Source organism: Podarcis pityusensis, assembly GCF_964106645.2.
Source record: "Podarcis pityusensis genome assembly, chromosome: 7".
Taxonomy (NCBI): Eukaryota; Metazoa; Chordata; class Lepidosauria; order Squamata; family Lacertidae; genus Podarcis; species Podarcis pityusensis.
The window spans coordinates 72,005,327-72,023,336 of record NC_138031.1 but is presented as its reverse complement, the minus strand read 5'-3'; the positions used below and the strand labels follow the sequence as shown (position 1 = coordinate 72,023,336).

General features: G+C 42.4%; 1 long non-coding RNA gene across 1 annotated transcript; it reads left to right on the top strand.

Annotated features, from left to right (window-relative positions):
- Positions 1-7,682: 7,682 nt before the first annotated feature.
- Positions 7,683-15,010, top strand: LOC308481734. Its single transcript, XR_013988846.1, has 3 exons — positions 7,683-7,742; positions 10,091-10,243; positions 14,546-15,010. It is a non-coding gene; the product is annotated as an uncharacterized lncRNA (long non-coding RNA).
- The last annotated feature ends 3,000 nt before the right edge of the window (positions 15,011-18,010 follow it).

The following is an 18,010-nucleotide window of genomic DNA, read 5'->3' as shown; positions in this document are numbered from 1 at the left end:
TCTGAAGAAGGTTTTTATGCAAAATAGTAAACTTTATGCAAAATAGTAAATAAGTTATCAGCTAAATGGGAAATGATCTTGCTGCTTTATCCGGAGATGATGTCCTAAAAACCACTTGGAGGAACACAGCTCACTCACACACATCTAGGATTAGACCCCAGGGAAGAGAAAAGGGAAAGGGAAAGAGGGTTGTCAGGTGAGAAGAGGGATTGGAGAGAAAGTGGATCAAAAATGTGAAAATATAAAGAGTAGGCTTGAAACAAAGTGTAAGTATATCGTAAATAACTAAGCTAAGTTTTGTATAAATAGGACAAATGAAAAGTAAGGAAATGCAATGTTTAAATTCAAAAGAATGTTGTGTATATATATATATATATGTGTGTGTGTGTGTGTGTGTGTGTGTGTATATATATATATATATATATGTGTGTGTGTGTGTGTGTGTGTGTGTGTATATATATATATATATATATATAAAGTGCTGGCAAGATGTAACCAGAGAAGAAAGCAGCAAAATGTCCCGCAGGTCTCCACTTTCAGGGCTACAAATGTTAACCAATAATTGACTGCATGTTGTGTCAATTTACATGTTTGTATTTACATAACTGACTGCATGTTGTGCCAATGATTTACAGACAAGAACTCTCGTGTTAATGTGATTTCTAGAAAGCTGTCTTAATGGTGTATGAATGTCATGGGTGGGGCTGACAAAGGTTTTCCCCTGCTCACTTGGACTTCAGAATTAAATCTCCACTTAAAACCATCATGACCTCTCTCTCCTACACACAAACACACAACTACATATTGAGTGGGGAACCTGAAGCCCTCCATATGTTGTTCAGTTCTGACCCTGACTCTCCTCATTGTTGTAGTCTCTCTGCGTGTGAAAGAGCCATTCATTCTAGAAACAGAGAAGATTCAAGAAGCAGCAGAAAGCTGAAATTGTTTTGACTATGCAAGCACCTTATTCTTGACTGAATCCTTATTGCGTCCATGAGTGTTTATTGCCTTCTTTGTGTAACTACAACCCCAAGATGCTTCTTTTGTGAGAAGGAGCTGTGCTAAGATGATGCTCTGCTGATTGGGATGCTGGCACACTGCACCCAGTGAAAGTGATGCTGAACTGTGTCCTTTATGGATCATCCAGCAATTTTACGGATCATCCAGCACTCATCCCAGACCATTCAACATGCTGGCTGCAGTGGCAGAGGAACCCTCTCTGGCACCTGGGGTGGGGCGAACCACCCAGTGGCGCAAACGCGATGTCCGTATGGACTGCGCACACGTAACATCCCGTAAGGACTGTGTGCATGTGCGACATCCCGTACGGAGTGTGCAAGTGCGGCAGCCTGTACAGTCGCTGTGCAAGAGGCAGCCCGTACGGATGCTCGTATGGACAGCACACAAGAGCGGCGGCTCGTACGGACACCGTGCAAGATGCACCCATACTGACTGCGCGTGCCCTCGGCTGCTCTACTGCTGGGGGAAAGGCAGGGGCCATCTTGTCACACATACCTCAGTGGCACCCGGGGCGGACCACCCCTTCCTCCCCCCACTTCGTACGCCCCTGGCTGGCTGGGACTGAGAGGCGTTGGAATCCAACAACAGAGGACAGTGCCAGCCAGTTCTGCCTCTTGCCCTATTTTGCTGCACAACTTGGGAGTGAGCTGCTCAGACAAATGCTGCTCACTGGTCACGTATCGGAGGTGCCTGACCCCCCCCCCCCATTTTGCAATCCCAAGCACAGATACCATATATGGTTGATAGACTTCGTTGGATTGGCGTGTCACCAGCTGTTAAGGCCTCAGGACTTAGGCACTGATTTACTTGGCCTGGGAGAGCCAGTGTGCTTAACAAAGGTAACACAGGATGGTTTTTTATTATTATTTTAAAGTATTGATTTGACAAGAAGAAAATGCATGCTAAATAAAGAGTGTTTAAATGCGTTCTACATTTGCTAGGCCTCTGAAGTGGCAGAATGTAATGCAAGAGAATGATCCTGGTCATTAAGCCTTGCTTTGTTATACTAATTCCTCCTCCCCCCGCAAGCATTTAGCAGTAGCTACAGAAATATAATGAGGGGAACATGCTCTAGGAAGGTTCTACCATATTCTTTACCCTCCATGGAATTAACCAACAGGTATCCTGGGACACCATGGTTGTAGCAGGAGGAAAGCCAACATGAGCTGAGGAGAGTCCAATTTAAAATGAATCTCCTCCCCCTGGGATAAAGATTTGAATGGGAGAGGCATAGAACTAGGCCGGGGCACTGGGTAGCAATTTAGAGAGACTCAAGCAATACAGACCAAAAGGCAAGTGTCAAAGACGCTTGAGGAGAGAGATTGTATAAAAGTGATTTTTTTATATATTAAAAATATGATTTTCAATTTTATACAATTCAATAATTCTATTATCATTTTAACATTTCAAAACTTTTCTTCCTTCCCCCTCTTTCTGCGGTTCCTTAAAATTATTTTTAATATTTTCCTGCATATCCAAATTAACTTGATTTGCTCATTTATTCATCAACTTTAAATATATACGCTTATAAAACTGCAGGTTATTACAATAATCCTGCCAATGTTCTTATCTGTTTACAATTTATTTTTAAACATTCAATAAACCATTTCCATTCTTTTATAAAAAGTTTGTTATCTTGATTTCTTATTTTTCTGGCAAGGTTCACCATTACTGCATATTCCATAGGTTTTGGTATCCATTCTTCTTTCGCTGGGGCTTCTTCTTCTTTCTATTTTTTGGGCAAGTAAAGTTCTTTCTGCTGTAGTGGCATACATGAATAAATTTCTATACACTTTGGGTAGTTCTGTCCCTATATTTCCCAAAAAGAATTGTACAAGTGTTTTTATGCTATGCTAAAAACCTCTGGGCCAAATTGGTGAACTGGAGTGCTTGGTCTTAGAGGATAGCATTGATAACGAAAACCTGGTGGAACCGAGAGACCCATTGGGACATGTTTATCTTCAGTTATAAAATTTATAGGAAGGGCAGGGAAGGACGCACTGGAGGGAAATTTGTGGGTACTGAGTGCAGCAAGCTAGAAATCCTCAAAGAGACAGATTCCTCCACAGAATTGTTGTGGGTGGTGATACAGGGCCGGAAGAGTAATTGATTAGTGGGGATGTGTTATCGTTCCCCTGATCAAAGTGCTCAGTGAGTGCTTGAGATGAAGGATGAAATCAAAGACACATCCAAAAGAGGATATGTTGTAAAAAAAGGTGACTTCAACTGCCCTCACATTGTCGGCATCCATCTGTCTTGAGAGAGAATGGAGTGCGCCTCTGAGGGCAAAGTCAATCTGCTACGTTAGCATCACCAACATGATCATCTCCCTGGACCACAAGCCTGGGTGGCCAGCGTGTATGGAGGTCCTGGGCTGCCCAGTCAATAAGACACCCCTCTCAGCCTCACTGATGTGGTCCAAAGGAAAGCAGAGCAATAGGTTTGACATCAGAAGTTGCTGGAAGGAGGAGTACAAGGCAGCACCCAACCGTCTTAGGGACTCCACTCTGGATTTGTGTAGCCCTTTTTTCTCCTGAAGATATCCTTCAAGGCAGTGGAGGGTTAGGTTCAGAGCTTTCCTTCTCCACCCTCACATAGGCTGTGCCAGCCATGAGAGGGTAGAGTTGGAAAAGGTTCAGAAAAGGGCAACCAAGATGATCAAGCGAATGGAACAACTACCCAATAAGGAATGATGGTTGCAACTTTTGGGACTTCTTGGTTTAGAGAAAAGGTGAGTATTAGATGGCAAGATAGAAGTTTATACAAATTGTGCACACCATCGAGAAAGTGTAAAACACATGCTAGAGGAGAACTTCTGTCTATGATGCTAATATTTGGGTTTTTATTTTTATTTTTAAAAGCCTTCTCAGCCACAAGTTCAGCAAATACCCACCCAACCCTGGGAATATACTGCAGCATTTCGTTGCAGGACCTGTTTGTGTATTTCTATTTTAATGGTCTGATAAATCCAGAATAAGCACATTCCAAGTGATGGGGGTGGGGGAGTACAGGAAGGCATAGCAACCATTATTTAAAGCGTAATGATATGAGTGCTGACAATTGAAACAAGTGGGCAGGATTTAATACTGGTCTGTTCTTAAGAACAACTGCCTTGATAACACATAATAATCAATATCGAAGGAGTTTAAATTGCAATCCAGCCTTCTTGTATGAAAATGAAACTTTTTCTTAGTTGCAGCATTCAGCTTAAATGAAGACTCATTGAAGACCCCTATTCAGAAGGGAACTGTTATTCCTAGTAATGAAAACATTTATGAGGAACAGCTTGATAGCTGTACAGTTCTTCTTCCTTTCTCATGCTAATTATTCTTATGAAGAAGCTACAAATAGAAACAGAGCCTGCATCCAGTCTCATGCACTACCAGTTTTAAAATTACTCTTTCGATGAGCAAACATTTCCTCTGAAAGGCATGTCAGAGTTACTGTCAGAGTTACTTACAATATATATATATATATATATATATATATATATATATATGAGAGAGAGAAAGGCCTGATCCTTAAAAACTTAAAAGGTTTCATCCAAAGATTCCCCCCTCAAAATCCAGCAAAACCCCAAAACGAAACAAAAAGCTTATTGATTGATTGATGGCCTGACATCAAAAATATGTGCCACATTATATTTAAAGCGAAACTGACCAACACAAGTTGGCAAATGGTGCCGGATAGCTCAGTCAGTAAAGCACGAGACTCTTAATCTCAGGGTTGTTGGTTTGAGCCCCATGTTGGGCAAAAGATTCCTGCATTGCCAGGGGTTGGACTAGATGGCCAATTGATCACAATTCCAACAGAAGTATAACTTGGATTTGGTCCTCCAAGTCCCCCCAGATTTTCTGTTTCTGCTTATACCTCAGTGATGTGAGAAGGTTTGCAGGAGCACACTGCATAGGATGTTGGGTTGGGAAGCAGAAGCCAGGAGTTGGAGCTCCGCTGAGGGAGCCAAATATGCTCCAGTCAAGGGCATAAGCTTTGCATGCAAAAGGTCCCAGCTTCAATCCTCAGCATTTCCATGTAAGATCTATGAAAGACTCCTGTCTGAAACGCTGCAGAACTGGGGCTGGTCATTGTAGGGAATATGGGCCAACCGTCTAGCTCCGGGTAAGGCAGATTCTTATGTGCTACACCAGCCAGGTAATCCGAATAGCCTACTCTTTGGGCTGGTTTATGATTCCTTGCCTTGCCTTGTGTGTTCCTACTCCTATTAACTGACAACTGAAGGAACCAAGCTGCAGCGATGCCCAGGCTTTGAAGTGATGTAAATGAGATTTACTGGCAACTGTAAATATGTCATATGGCATTAATAACCCCTGCTATAAATAAGGTTGAGTTTTATTCTAGCCTTCTCATTTGCACCTGAATAAGAAAACACTCTCTCTCTCTCTCTCTCTCTCTCTCTCTCTCTCTCTCTATATATATATATAATATTGACTGCCTTGCGTTCTGGACATTTGGCCTATCCTCCATGATGCTTGCTTTGTTATCCATGAAGTGTATTGAGTGAAATAATGGATATGAAGGCATGCCTTAAAGCAAAATAATGGATGGCAGTTGCAGCAACTGCCACTTATGTGCATCTCCCATTGTGTGTGCTCTCACACACAGATGCCATGCTCTGCCTCTTCTAGGGTCTCAAATGGAATATTTCAGTCTCTGTGCCCAAGACAATTTAGTTTTCCTTACTAAAATTGCTGGCAAGAGCTTTGTTTGTGCCAATAGGTGTTTGTTTATGTTTGTTTGTTACCTGATTATCAGAACACCTGCTTACTTGGAAGACATCCGTAGCACTGAGTCGTTTTGTGCAGGCATCTGAATATTTATCAACTGGTTTTTGTTGTTGTTGTTGTTGTCCAGTTGTGCTGCACCTACATTAAAACTATGGATCTGATAAGTAATAAATATTGTGCACTTGCACCTTGAAAGAAAAGTGCAAACACTGAAATGCCATTATTCCAAGAAAGATAAGAACTTAGAAAGAAATGAACTTCTGATATATATCAGATTAGATTTTTAAGCTTCTGTCATTATTATTTTTTAATGTATTTCTGAGCAGCTTATAATGCCATATGGCCTAAATAAAATAATCTCTAGAAGACTAAATTACATTGGCCCTTCCTACGTTTAGAGCTTGTTATATTGCTGTACATGTATTCTGTTATGATAGTTGAGGATTGGTTCATTCGTTTGATCCATGGTGGAACTCCAGGACTCTCCAGAAAGAGATGGGGAGGGGGGTGTCTGACGTTGTGTGTGACATCACAACATCATGCTTGGACGTTGGACCCAAAGCCCAGACATCGGACACGAGGCCTGCATGTGACACTGTCGCGTGTGACATAAAGGTGTCAAACAGTAATTCAGCTTCCATGGCTGGCAGCTCCTCTACTTCCTCCTGCCACCACCATGGGCTAGGGGCTGCTTCCCCTCCATGGCAGGAGGAGGAGCCGCTGCATTCCTGGCTTGCATGACCACTGTGAGCCACTGTGGCCAGACTTCCAGAAGCCGCTGACTGGAGAGCCAGTGTGGTATAAGTGGTTAAGAGCGGTAGACTCGTAATCTGGTGAACCGGATTCACGTCTCCGCTCCTCCACATGCAGCTGCTGGGTGACCTTGGGCTAGTCACACTTCTTTGAAGTCTCTCAGCCCCACTCACCTCACAGAGTGTTTGTTGTGGGAGAGGAAGGGAAAGGAGAATGTTAGCCTCTTTAATACTCCTTCGAGTAGTGATAAAGCGGGATATCAAATCCAAACTCTTCTTCTACTTCCAGAAGCACAGCTCCAGCACACTGGCTTCCAGATGGTGACAGCAGCCTAGCAGGCCTGCCAGCAGCCTGCCAATCTTTGTGGCACCGTTGACATTCTAGTAGGCCTTGTGCTGGCACCAGCAGCCCCGAAATACCTCACAGCAGTGGCAGCAGTAGCTGCTCATCTACTGGGGTGTGGGGGGTAACTCTGCCCCATCAAATATATTTTTCAGGGTCTGCAGTCACCTAGTAGTTGGCGCCCTGGTGTGGGATAACCGCATCACTGATTCACCCTGTAATGGGAAAACTGTAGAAGCAGCTGCACCTTTCCATTTATATGGTATGAATCAGACCTGAAGTCCATGTGATTATTATACCCATGCCTGAAACAAGGGCATGCAGAGATTCTTTCTTCATGGCTGTTATTGAGCCAGTTACGGAGCCAGTGGCTGACTTTGGGGCTCAAATTTCATCAGTGCCCTGTGTGACGCCAAAATTCCCCCCCCCCCACACACCTTCTGCTCCATTTTAAATCATAGTTGTGGCATCTCCTGCACCATCCCTGAGGCTCCATGCCCCATGTGAGTGAACTGGTCACGCTCCCTTAATGTCAGGATGCTGTCAGCAGCTTCCGGCTGCCCAGTCCCTGACAATTAGTTTTCTTTAACAGTGGAAGCAGGTTTTCAGATTATACACAGCACTTCTTCAGGTTTTGATTATGAGAGCAAAAAATAAACGTCTAGACAGAAACAACTAGGTAGTCAGGCTGATGCTTACTTGGTTGCAGAAGTTTACTGGCCATTGCTGTTGGCATGGAGATAGTCTAGGTTGAATGCAAACATGCCATTCTGATGTCATGTGCGATGTCATAAAGAGGATCTGCTTTAAGTCTTGGTAAAGCCAGAAACAGTTAACAGTCAGACTGCATCTCAGCCCTGTCAAGATGGATCTTCATAATAGGTGATGAATAGTTTTATTTGGGGGATATATTAACTTTTAGTATTGGGAAAAAGTTTTAGATTGGTTTGCCAGTTTGTAACCCACCAAGTTGAGACCAATAGATATACATTAGCAAACTCCGTACCCATCAAATAATCAACTTTATGTGTCATACGACCACATTTCCTTTCTCAAGAAAGGTTGGAAGGGAGGTAATTTGAATGGCTATTGCTCTCTGCTCCCTGCTGTCAGGGTGCTGTTAGTGGCTCCTGGCTGGTTCCCCAGAATAGTATAAAGACAAGGAAAAGTTTCATACAGTCCTTTTTTATTTCAAACTTTACAGGGAGAAGCTATAGAACTCAGCCTCTTGGATAATGGCATTGTCCTGAGTGAATCTCCACCACCTGTCTCTCCCACTTCCTCATTCGTCAACCTCATCACTTCCTCTATGCGTGTCACTAAATGCCCTCTGTCTTCGAGCTCTTTGCTCTCCTACTTTTAAGGCTTGCTGGGTTCTGGGAGATGGTGGGTCTGGAATGCTCTCCCATGATTTCCCAACTTTCCCCCTCATCTGCCTCTGATCTGCTACCTCCCTCAAACCTCTGTTGTAAATCTATACTGTCTTCCTCTTCCTTCTCCCTGGAAGAGTCAGGATGGGGAGGTGGTCTCCACCATTTCTCTTCTGACCAGTCCCTGACATCTAAGTCCACCTCTGATGGGACACTCTTCCCTCTGAGACTCATCACAGGCAATCATTAAATCTTTCTGGAAGTGTTGCAAGATCGTGTCTGGCCTGCCTTGCAGTATCTGTATATCTGTATAGTTTCAGTTTTTAAGGGTTTATTTATAGGGCCAAACTAAATGTGAGGATGACCACACAATGAGCGGTTGTTTAATTGTAACAAACAGCAGCTGGACTGGGGTAGCAGGAAGGAGCCATTTCACCCTTTGAACCCGCCATGTTCCCAATCAAATCTTCTTTTTGCTTGGGGAGGAACACATTTTCAAGAAATAGTTGCAGGGGCCGCCTGCTGCAGCCCCAAAATGGATAGCATCTCCTCAGCTGCTTTTAACCTTTTGAAGACACATGACTGCTAGTTTTGTCCATAGTTGCCAGCTCTTGGTCAGCATCATGTTGAATGACTATCATTAAGAAAATAAATCAAAGTTGATCTTTGGTGATAGATTTCTCTCTCTCTCTCTCTCTCTCTCTCTCTCTCTCTCTCTCTCTCTTTCAAAACCTGAAATTCTTTCTGACCTGCCTTCTGAAGTTATTCATTTTGATGAAGTACTGTGCAGGAAATGATACAATATAGAGAATGTTATTAATCAAAGCTATTCACTGAGGCCTTAACTGTGACCATTGTTGAGAAATGGAAAAGTGCAGTCTAAATCTGATTGGTTATTCCTGTCATCCTAGACTTTGCATATGGAACAGGTTCCTTCATTTCGCAGTGACAGATAAAATACATATGGGGAAAATTTATTCATTTTATGTGTGTGTCTGTGTTTTTTTTAAAAATAAGAAACATCAAGTCATTTGTATATTATTTCACATAGAGACTGTGGTTGTGACAGACCAAGTTTACGATTTGAGAGGATTTTCAGTATTTTTATAGGAAAACAGCAAGCTTGAGGACTATGAAAAATAGGAGGGGATTAATAAATTAGCAAGCATTTCCAAGCTACTCAATACACCCAATACTTGTTTGTATTTAGAAATATTTTAATTCAGAAGCCCATCTTCTCTGACAGCTGGGTCAGACTAAGAGAAGAGCTCTAACATAATATTTTCCAGAAATGAGGATGCTTGAAAATAAGCTTTTCTAATCTCCCTCTGTGCTCCCCAACCCTGCTAAATCTCTACTGTCTAGCGGGTCTCCATTATTCTCCTGCCCATTTCTAGGCTCTTTGGTCATGAGCTGTTGCATTTGTCACGATTCCATCTTGGGTTTTTTAAGGTCTTTAAAGTGCTCCTAATCCACCCAAGGTTCTGTAATAATGGAGCATGAAATTGTTCATAAATTTACAAATTGATCGATATGGGAGGGAATGTAAAGTGAAATCTTCTAAGCTTGCTTTCAAAACACCAGGAAAACGGCTCATCACAGTGAGGACGAAAGGGATGATGGTGGATACGGAAAGCATCCGTAGATGAAATATGCCTCAGATTGCTTGTAGTGTGCCACACTACAGCCATATAGTGTTCCACCTACACAGCACCACAGATTTCCCCCTAAGCACATCCAAATAACTTTATTGTACTAGCCATTGGCTGTGACAAATCTGAATAAAAAATAAATACAAGCAAAAGGGGTGCCACACCACAAATAACAGTCTCTATTTACATCTCTATGTCTCCCTTACAGTTCACTGTTGTATTGTCCAGGGTCTTCTTTCTGATCTTTTTGGCCACCACAGCAAAAAGGGTGACTTTGTGAGTCATTGAAGTGTTTACATTGCTAAGAAGCCATAGGACCTTCTATGTCAGGGGTAGACATCTTTCCTCTACGGATGGTAAGGTGAGAAATTGCCTCCTAGGTCCAATGTATAGTGGGCAAAATAGTAAATAGTGCAATATGTCTTCCAACTGTGGTTGCCCACATATACAGAATCTGTCTTTGTATGGTACCCTGTACCTTTGTATGGCATCGTCCATCCAGGACGGTGGATGGTATAGCTTGAAAACGCAGCTCAGTAAAAGTGAATCTTAGTGAGGCTGGCCAGAGATTCAACAGGTAACTGGCTCTAAAATGGACCGTTTTTAGAAGGGGGAACCAAGGAGAGCATTAGTGTTTCAATGAGCATTATACTGCTTTCAATGTATAGTGCAGATGCATAGTTTTAGTCTGGATCCATCTCCTTTTTTCCATGGGAGTCCATTCACACACTTAGCTGGAAGTTGTAAACTGCAGGATAACAGTGTCAAAAACTCAAGCGATGCACAACATGCATGTCTGAAATAGCTTTTAGACTCGATCAGCAATCCATGAATTGTTCTCCTGTTCCACTAAGGCAGTTCTTATTAGGCTGAACAGATAAACAGGAAGATTGGAGGCATTACAGAGATGAGGGAGGAAATAATTTCCCTACATAAAATAAGAAATGTCAATTCCAGTAAGCTGGAGTTAAAACAGAAAGCTGCTAGGTTAGTATTAGTACCAATAAGCAATCTGTCATTATGTAAAGGCTGCCATCTATCATTCAGTGTGCCCATATTTTTAGGATTACTGTGCCAATATTCAAATTACATTGTTTTCTTCCCCTTGCATACACACAAAGAGAGAGAGAGAGAGAGATTTTGTGATAGAGCTCCCCCTTCATCAGTCAGATATGAGACCTCTGTATTGAAAATGCCCCTATCATTAAATGAATGGAATACACACCGTTGAGCAAGCAGGAGCCTTCCCTTTGATACCCAAGGACTCCATATGAAATAATCAAGGGACTCATTCTATTCTCTTTGAGCTTTGACGTATTCTCAGATCTGCTGTGAACTGAGCCACTCTGCCTTCTGTTCCCCAACCCATCCTTTCTACGTGATTCCAATTCAGAGTGCATCTTCTTTGAAGAAAGGATTTCCTTTCCCTGTGTATTTACGGACTGTCTCACAAAAGTGTACCATCTTCATCTACCCTGTAGACATCAGGGAATATCAGAGTGCAAATTGTTAAATATATATCCAGAGGCAATATGGTTCCCATAGTCAAAATCTTTTCATAACACTCACAAATGAAACATCTACATTTCCCCTCAAGATAGAGTTACGGGCTCATCCAGACCGCACTTTTCAGACACAGGTCCACACTTTAAAGCTCAGAGTCTGGTAGTTTTTGTTTGTTTGTTTTTGTCCTGGTGCTTTCCCCAGGAAAACCTGTGTTTTTGGAGCAAGCACCAATCTGCAGAAAGTGTACAGTAAAGTTGACAGCACAATAGCTTTGTAAAAAGCATTTTGGTTTCCCTGTGAATGTCCTGGTCCTCAAACACTCTGCGCTTCAGCTGGGAGAAAGCTGTACTTGCAGAGCTCAGGCGATGCTGGATTTCGGCATTGATGTCGGCCCTTGTGGAAAGATGTCGGCCCAGTAGGAGAGGTGATCACACTTTTCACACTTCACACTTCTCCAAATTTTATAATACCTTTCCTGCTTCAAAAATAATATCAAAACGCATATAAGTGTATGTTTTAGGATGAAATGTTTTTTAAAAAATGTATCCACTGAGATAAAATGCATATTTAAACATGTATTTTTGATCAACTTTATCTGAGTATGTATCTAAATGCCAAAAAATAAAAATAATAAAAGAATGCCGAACTAAAATAATCTTACCCCTCCATCCCTACCTCCAGCACATTTCATGAAGTCACTTTTGATTATGGCCTGACACCTCATTTTGGGAGGTTTTTAGTGAGGGGCAGAAGCAAAACCTTGTGTACTCCTTGTATGCTCTTGGTAGTGGGGCGATTGATTCCATTTGTCCAAGAAATTGCTACTTCAAGCTATGCGTGTTGTTGATGTGCTATAAATTTACCAACCAAGAGTGACTTAAAAAAATAAAAATACTGTCAATTTAAACACATAAGTGTGGGATGCTGTCTTACTCCAAATTAGGTGATGGCTGGCAGCAGCTCTAAGGGTTTTCAGCAGGGGTCTCTCCTGGACCTACCTGGAGAGATCAGAGATTGAACCTAGACCTTATTCCTGCCAAATCAGGTGTTCTGCCACTGAGAAACGGCCCTTCTGTATGCAATTAGGCCAATGAACAAACGTTCCTGGAGCTAATTGATGGGGCAGCTGTTTTGTCTTCTATCAGACAATCTGCAGAAAAAGGTACAAAGAGATGGCAACAACTATAGGTTGTCATAGAGACAGAAACTATGTAGACAAAGAAAAAGAAAGGAAAAGACTTGGATCTGGAGAGGCTGAACACAATATTGAGCCAGTGTCTACTGAAGAAGACTGTAAAAGCGAAGGTGTTTGTAAAGAGTATTCTAAGCAAAGAGAATCTGTTTGGTAACTTTACTGGCTCCTGTCACCCCACTACCAGGATTCTAAAACTATTGTAAGAACAACAGGTTAGCCATCATTATTGCCACCAAAATTCTCAAATTGCTATAAGAAAAGCAAATTAATTATTATTTATCACTTAAATAACTTAACATGAGGCTGTTTTTCATCACAACAAGCTCTGTTATGCTAATTGCATGGTTAGCATCAATGACCACTTTACCAAACTCTCCCCCGACTCAGTAGACATTCTCAGGCTTCGTGCCTGTACCCACTGGCTTGAGAGTCAGTCCCATTGAACACATGAGGCTTGCTTTTAAGCAGTCATGTGTACAACTGTGTCACCAATACACAAATTTGTGCAAATTAATTTGAATCCCTAGCCGGAATTAAGATTGCTGGAAGAAATAACAACCTCAGATATGCAGATGACACCACCTTGATGGCAGAAAGTGAGGAAGAATTAAATAACATTTTATTGAGGGTGAAAGAGGAGAGTGCAAAATATGGTCTGAAACTGAACATCAAAAAAACGAAGATCATGGCCACTGGTCCCATCACCTCCTGGCAAATAGAAGGGGAAGAAATGGAGGCAGTGAGAGATTTTACATTCTTGGGCTCCATGATCACTGCGGATGGTGACAGCAGCCACAGAATTAAAAGACGCCTGCTTCTTGGGAGAAAAGCAATGACAAACCTAGACAGCATCTTAAAAGGTAGAGACATCACCTTGCCAACAAAGGTCTGTATAGTAAAAGCTATGGTTTTCCCAGTAGTGATGTATGGAAGTGAAAGCTGGACCATAAAGAAGGCTGATCGCCGAAGAATTGATGCTTTTGAATTATGGTGCTGGAGGAGACTCTTGAGAGTCCCATGGACTGCAAGAAGATCAAACCTATCCATTCCGAAGAAAATCAGCCCTGAGTGCTCACTGGAAGGACAGATCCTGAAGCTGAGGCTCCAATACTTTGGCCACCTCATGAGAAGAGAAGACTCCCTGGAAAAGACCTTGATGTTGGGAAAGATGGAGGGCACAAGAAGAAGGGGACGACAGAGGACGAGATGGTTGGACAGTGTTCTCGAAGCTACCAGCATGAGTTTGACCAAACTGTGGGAGGCAGTGGAAGACAGGAGTGCCTGGCGTGCTTTGGTCCATGGGGTCACAAAGAGTCAGGCATGACTAAACAACTAAACAACAACAACAAAGCTGAAGAACCAAAGAAGTGCTCCTGAGTTTACCACTGGCATACTTTAAGACCCCTTTAAGAGTGTTTTCCCTTATGTCTAAACTTATCTAAATAGATTTAAGCATAATCTCTTTTGAAGCAAAAAATAAAATAAAAAATCAATTCAATTTTCTGTTGCATGGGGTGTTTTCCCTACTGATCTTCATTTCCCCATAGCTGTTCCAATGCAAACATAGGCTTTCTGAGTGGGGTATTTCAATTAAGCCAGTGCTGTCAAACAGTGATACATTATGTCAGATTCCTTCCCTCATGTAGCCCAGTGGCTGTAATCTTTTCCAATAATTAGCAGGAATGGCTAAAATGTGCTTGCAATTTTTATGTCAATGTCCCCTGTCTTCCTTTCCTACAGTTTGCTCAGACTCATTCCCAGCCTTTGGCTCCCTTTGGTTCAAAAATCGTCTTTGCATTCGATTTTAAACCAACCCGTGTGTGTGTGTGTGTGTGTGTGTGTGTGTTTGTGTGCGCAAAGCAGTCTAATTCGCTCATCGTTACCAAGTTGTCTAAGCCATGCTGTTCCGTTAATTAAAATTGCTACATTCTTCTTTTCTGTGTTTATCTTTTGCCTCTTCAGCTCTTTGCTTCTCATTGTAATGCTCCTTGCTTGAGGATGACTACATTGTTCTCTGATACAGTGTAATGAGTTTTCTGGTGGTGGAAGGCTTACTGTGTTTTGGCAGTCCTGAAAGTAACAGGCATACAGTGCACCGGCTAATTTAGAGAAGAGAGATGCCTATAGGCCACATCTGAATTCGCAAATGCAAGCACACACAGAAAGCTCTCCTCTGCTGGATGTATTTTCACCCATCACAAGTCAATATATGAAAGAAGGTACATGAAGCCCCATTAATACACACACACACACACACACACACACACACACATTATTTACTTTTAAAGTATTCATGGAATCTTGGCAAGCATGAGCCCAGAATGGAGTTTGTAGGAAGTGGGTCAATAGGAAGTGGAGTAAATGATTAGAGCAAGGATCTGAAAGGCAGCACGTGTCCTGGCGTCATAGAATTGTAGAGTTGGGACACCAAGGGTCATCTAATCCAACCTCCTGCAATGCAGGAATCTCAGCATATAGTTCCCCTTCCAATATAAAGCCATACTAGACCCTACTTAGCTTTGCCAATGTGCGAGCAGTTTGATCACACAAAGATCAAGAAGCAGAAATCTGAGAATGGCAAAAGGAGAAGACCGCAGCTCAGTGACAGAGCACCTGCTCTGCCTGCAGAAGGTCCAGGTTTGATCCCTGTCGTCTCCAGGTTGGGTGGGGCAAGGACTTCCTTCCTAAGAGCCCAGGAAAACGAGGTTACTTTGTGTAGACAATACCAAGTGAGATGGACGAATGGCTTCCTATAATCTCACGCAGAACTAGTGCTGTGCACAAATTTGTCTGGATTTGTTGTGAGTGGAGGAACATTGTGGGTGTGAATTTCTTAGAAATTTTCAGGTTTGGGTTGAAGGTTGGCTTGCCTTAAAAATAATAATCAAAGAAGCTCAGCCCTCCAAGTGTCTTTATCTCTCCTCCCCTCCCCCCAAAATTTCTCATTTGGCAACACCCCCTTCTCAGGCTGCACACCTCACTCGCCCTGCCCCAGTGCTCTTCAAGTGCTTTTGCCTAGCTGAAACATATTCTTGAACCATGATAATGTCTGTTGCTTGGATGAAAGGAGATGTTTTTTGTGCTTGTGTAGACATCTCCTGGTATAGTCACAGCTTCTTGGGGTCCTTGCTTAGGTGTCTTAGTGTCAGGCTTCGGGAAATCGGCTTCCTCCCCCCGTGGCAGTAGATGTACTGCAAAGGCAGTACAATGGTGGGTGGATTTGTGCGCACCAAATCTTGGCCTTGCACAGAGTCTTGTAGTTCCCAAGTATGCCACTGTGGCCACATTCAGTACCCCCCCCCCCAATATTGGGTTCTCTAAGAATGGGCCATGAAATTCGGGCTCCAGGTCTACATAATCCAAAAACAGAAGAGTGGGTGGTACTTACTGTAAGCCACCCAAAATGCCTTGGGTGCCCTGGCAGAAAGACAGTGTATAAGTTCAGTAAATAAAGAATAGTAACAATTGGTGAATTGAACAACAAATATATGAAGCCCTTTTGTTAAAGCCAAGAGGTTGCTATATCCTTCCAAGACAACTTTCTGGTGGTTTAGCCTCTGATGCAAGCCAATATATGTGTGTCAGCCGCTACTACCTGTAGGGCTGTCCTGTTGTATTTGTTCATTCAGCTCTTTTTCTTTGGTCTCCAAATAACATTACCCCCAGGCCTCGTGATATTTATTGTGTGAAGCCTATACACAACAAATGAAGCAGCGCAGGGGATTTTAAAGGAGTGTTTTGCTGCTGCTTCTTCTTTACCAAATGGCAGCGAGTTCGGAGAAAGCCTTTCCAGGGTCAGAGCACAGAAAACCGGCTTCTAATGGTATTACAGGTCAGATGTTGGCAGCACTGTTGTCAAAGAGCTGGGAGGTTTTGATGTGCATGTGTCAGGAGGTGCTCTGTATGTGCCACCCAATGGCATACCGTGCCTGAGATCACTTTTTGTTTTCCAATTCTGTTGCAAGTGGGCATTCCTCATGGTACTTAGCAATCCAGAAGCCATGTGATCTTGCACATTAAACTACTTTAAGCAGCAATTTTGACTTGCTTAATTAGCTGTGCTAGGATTCCTAATCGTCGTGTGGCCTCCACTATGTACCATGTAATTATTGTGACATTAAATTCTCTCGCGGAGCTGTTTTGCTCTTGATGTCATCTTCTTTCCTGTTGGATATCTTGGCTGGTGAATTTACTACTGCAGAGAAATGAGCAACTCTAAAGAAATCTTTAGATATCATGTAGAATTTTGCATGGCCTCCCATGGGATGTGAATATTGTCTCCATAAGCCATAGCAGCTTGCGATAAGAGTGTGAAAATATAACAGCATTAAGTGCCAGCAGACACTTTTTTAAAAAAAAGAATTAAATGCTGTTCAGTCACTGTGAGTGTTTTCGCTACCTCACAAAGAAAAAGCATGCTTTTAAAAAAATAATTAATAAATAAATGGGAGGTTTGGATAGAAAACACACAAAACTGCCTTAAACTGAGACAGACCATGAGTCCATCTAGGGTTTGGGATTGTGGAGGATGGTCAAATGCAAAGGTCTTTTCCAGGAAAGCCTTGTTAGCCAAGAACCTTTAAATTGAGATGTTAATCATTGAAAATTGAACCTTAATGAATGCAAAGTATGAGCTATGATGCAAAATCTAAAAAAGTCACTCCTGCCCCCATGGAAAACTTCATTGATCACAATCCCATGGCAAGGAAGGTATAATAATAATAATAATAATAATAATAATAATAATATAATTTAATATACCATGCCCATCTGGCTGGGTTTCCCCAGCCACTCTGGGTAGCTCCTAACAGAATATTGAAGACACAGTGAAACATCAAACATTAAAAACTTCCCTGAACAGGGCTGCCTTCAGATGTCTTCTAAAAGTCAGATAGTTGTTTATCACCTTGACATCTGATAGGAGGGAATTCCATAGGGTGGGCACCACTACCGAGAAGGCCCTCTGTCTGGTTCCCTGTAGCTTCACTTCTTGCAATGAGGGAACCTTCAGAAGGCCCTTGGCGCTGGATCTCAGTGTCCGGGCAGAACAATGGGAGTGGAGATACCCTTTCAGGTATACTGGGCTGAGGCCATTTAGAGCTTTAAAGGTCAGCACCAACACTTTGAATTGTGCTCGGAAATGTGTGTGTGTGTGTGTGTGTGTGTGTGTGTGTATCCTATATAGGTGTGGCCTCTATATATACCCACCAAAAACCCTGAGGACATCTTTAGTGGCTTCTCCTCAGAGACCCCCACCAAATGAGATGTGGTGCTATTTTTTTCTAATAAAAAAAGGTGTGAGAATTCACCAGCATTTTAGTGCAAATATATCCCAATAAACACATTTTTGTCAGCAATTTTGTCCTCGGTACATATTTTTTTGCAGAGCACTTTTCTCAGGATAGTGCATTTCTGCATGTTCTTTTC